Raw genomic sequence first — 4,205 nt, forward strand, 5'->3', positions numbered from 1 at the left:
TTTGCCACCGTGAAATCTTCTCAGTCTCCTTAAAGTGTAAATACGGCCGGGAAGTAAGAAAACACACAGTCCATGTATTCTCAATACTTCAATTTATTCATAGAAATACAGATCTTATATAGGCATGTCGAGGGGAGTTTCATCCTCTTAACCAATGAAGATAGGGGGACATACCCATACAGGATGTTTTTCCCAAGAACATGTGTTTTGTATAAAATCGCCACATATACAGAAAAACATATCCATATAAGGAATAGACTTCCTGTCGAAGAATACTGAGAGGAGGGAGGGTGAGAGGGAGAAAAAGGAAAGGAGGGGTGATAAGAGAGAGGGGAGAAAAAGGAGGGGTGAGGCATATCATGGAACCTTAACAAGACAGAGAGTGTTTTCTAACACTAGTTTTACCAGTTTTTCCACAATGTACAATACTTATACATTTGTCAATGAGATAAATGAACTGCCCTGAGGACCAAATGCTGAACTGTACACCTGTCACACTATGAAATGTAATATTAGTTTGGGTAAGAGCTTATTAGAAAATAAATACCTTGAATTTTTATATTAAGTAGAGCATGATCTCATAAATTGTGGATACATTTTTAATGTGTGATGAGAACTTTTTAAATATTTCTTAAAAATGTGTGTGGTGATGGAAATGACAGGGTGTTGTGGAAATGACAATGAATTAACGTGAATGTAGAGAAACAGTAGAGATATTTATTAGAACAATTCTTAAACTCATCACACTCATTAAACTCAATTCACAAAGTCATTAAACATAACCACACCTGTTTTTAGTGTAGTGCTGAGTTTGATGTATAAAACTGATTTGTCTCAAAGATTAACGGTTACAGTGCATACTGTAAATAACTGACACAACTGATGGCAAGGCAAAAATATAAGCAATAAATGATGCATCAAAATTTCAACATTGTGAGATATCATGAGGCTATATAATTGTGAGAGTTTGATACTGAAATGTTCTCATTGGTCTCTTTTTTTTAATCTCCTCTCGTCTATTTCTTTGTTTGATTCTAAATTGTCTCCTTTGTTTGCGTTACTCCCGCTTTTGACAGATCTGCAATTGCTTTTACTACTCCTTTTTCTTTTTTCCTCAGGTATATATATATATATATATATATATACTGTATATATATATATATATATATATATATATATATATATATACTGTATATAAATGCCTAAAACAGTAGCCTACATTAACGACTTTCCTGTATCTCATCCATTCTTTTTCAGTCACTCCTGAAACTTTGCTGCATGTACAGGGTCCTGTTAGCAGCACATAAAACAAAACTTTTATTCAAATTCTGAATTGATTATAGCCTGCCTAGAAAGCGAGCAAATAGCGCTTTCATATAATCACTAAAAAGCTGTCACTCCCTTCAATTGATCACAATCTCACAATGTTCCTTTCTAATCAGTGAAGCTCTCTGAACTGCAAATAATATCTTATTTACGTGTCTACATGTGCCGTTTAGCACTGAGTGAATTCTGAATTATATCTTTATAAATGTCTTAATATATTATCACATGAGCTTCGCTCCTCCCGACCGCAGACACAGGTTTACAAGCCACTTTTTCCTGCGTTTTCAATAAATTTCTTGACTTTTCCCCACTTATGAACAACACATTTTCGTACACGATAAAAGGTCCTTGTGGTTTCTCGGTTTGGCCAATTTAAGCATCCATAAACAACGCAAAACACTGGCATTTTGAGTTTCTGCTAGTGATTCCTATGGAGAGAAAAATCACTTCCTGCCGTCCAGCTGCATTTCACGCGTCATCAGTGACGTCATGTGCAAACAACCTATTCCCAATAAATGTTGTTTTGCACATTCGCTACTGAATCCTCATTCTTTCTCCCTGACAATAAACCTCTGTAGATGATTAGCTCAGCTCGAGCTCTCTCCGTTGTTTGCATGCAGAGATTCTGATTGGTGTGTCATCAGTTTTGCTACCTAATGTTTAACTTACTCATTATTAAACTTTTTGAAAAATGTGTCTTTGTTTTGAAAACTGAATTAATGGTTTGGGGAAAAAGTGCCAACTAAAATCTTCAGTTATATTAACAATCAAGAAAACTGCAATACGACTATTATTTCTTAGATAGATTAGATAGATAGACTTAATAGATTTCTATTAGATTCTTACCTAACTCTGCTATTAGTTTTCGTGATCGGCATCTTCTTATTGATTCATGTTATTGTTATGGCTTATATCCATGACGAAAGTGGAGCGAGCGTTCGGAGAATCGGATCACAATTACGTGATGAATCTCAGACATATCCGGACGGGATTAGATTTCTCAGAGGACTTCTGAGTTACCTGAAAAGCAGTAATTTTCTGATTCACGAACAAATGTAAAAACAATTAGTTAGTGAACTGGGCCGCGCTTTGTGGTTTTGACCGCAGTAAAGATAGTTTGCGGTTTGATATTCAGATTTCTTTTGGCTATAAATACACAGTGCGCTGTCATAGACATGAAAATAAAACCGAGTGTCGTTCTCCATGATTTGTGAATTCAGGTGACGCTGTCCTCCTGGCCGAAATCAGGGGTTTTTTTTCGTTGCGACTCTCAATTTTATAATGCCTATAGCTCCAAAAGTTGGACACTTAGAGGATTGAAACCGGTGTCAATTTCACCAGCTCTATTTGTGATTTTTTTCACAGTTAAGCTCTTGTCCGTAAACCCCTTGGTAAGTCCGCTATAAGGAATGTGAAAAATAGGCGTTCTTTATGTTTAACGTCTATTACCAATAAACATGCAGACTGCTCGAATACAAAAACATTGTTTTTAGGTCAAACTCGATTTGTGAAAACTTTCCCAGATGCAGTTTATCGTGTGTCTTTGTTTCTCTTTGCACTGCTCTTTTTTTCTTCTGTCATAATGTCATACGTTGCTGTACCAGTGAATAATGGTTTTCCAAGCCATTAGATAAACCATGCAAGGCTCTAATAGACTATTGTGATTTGTGTAATCTTTCACAATATAAAGGTTTGGTTGTTTTACCTTACCTTTTATGAGTCCTTGGCTTCTATTTTCTGTTTTGCTAAAGGTTTCACAGTACAGTTTTTGTCATTTAACCCTTCCCTGAGCCCTTACCGTAACTATTCTGATCTGTGGTAACTTTCAGAGGTAAGTACGGGTCAGCTGACTCTTCCCTGAGTCATGTACATTTCTATTCTGATCTGTGAAAACTTTCAGAGGTAAGTACGGGTCAGCTGACCCTTCCCTGGGTCATCTACATTTCTATTCTGATCTGTGAAAACTTTCAGAGGTAAGTACGAGTCAGCTGACCCTTCCCTGGGTCAGGCATATCACTATTCTGATCTGTGAAAACATTTACAGTTCAGTTTGGGTCAGCTGACCCTTCCCTTAGAAATCTACATCACTATTCTGATCTGTGAAAACTTTCACAGTTCACTACGAGTCAGCTGACCCTTCCCTGAGTCACTAACATCACTATTCTGATCTGTGAAAACTTTCACAGTTCACTACGGGTCAACTGACCCTTCCCTGAGTCATGTACATAACTATTTTGATCTGTGAAAACTTTCACAGTTCAGTTTGGGCCAGCTGACCCTTCGCTGAGTCACTTACATCACTATTCTGATCTGTGAAAATTTTCACAGTTCACTACGGGTCAGCTGACCCTTCCCTGGGTCACTAACATCACTATTCTGATCTGTGAAAACTTTTCACAGTTCAGTTTGGGTCAGCTGACCCTTCCCTGGGTAATGTACATCACTATTCTGATCTGTGAAAACATTAACAGTTCAGTTTGGGTCAGCTGACCAATCCCTGAGTCACTAACATCACTATTCTGATCTGTGAAAACTTTCACAGTTCACTATGGGTCAGCTGACCCTTCCCTGGGTCACTAACATCACTATTCTGATCTGTGAAAACTTTTCACAGTTCAGTTTGGGTCAGCTGACCCTTCCCTGGGCAATGTACATCACTATTTTGATCTGTGAAAACATTAACAGTTCAGTTTGGGTCAGCTGACCAATCCCTGAGTCACTAACATCACTATTCTGATCTGTGAAAACTTTCACAGTTCACTATGGGTCAGCTGACCCTTCCCTGGGTCACTAACATCACCATTCTGATCTGTCGGTTTTCACGAAACCGGCATCAGACACTCACCCTCAGAACTCAGATAAGAACCCTGGAATCATTC

Source organism: Sinocyclocheilus grahami, unplaced genomic scaffold (genome assembly GCF_001515645.1).
Source record: "Sinocyclocheilus grahami isolate Dianchi unplaced genomic scaffold, SAMN03320097.WGS_v1.1 scaffold1290.1, whole genome shotgun sequence".
NCBI lineage: Eukaryota > Metazoa > Chordata > Actinopteri > Cypriniformes > Cyprinidae > Sinocyclocheilus > Sinocyclocheilus grahami.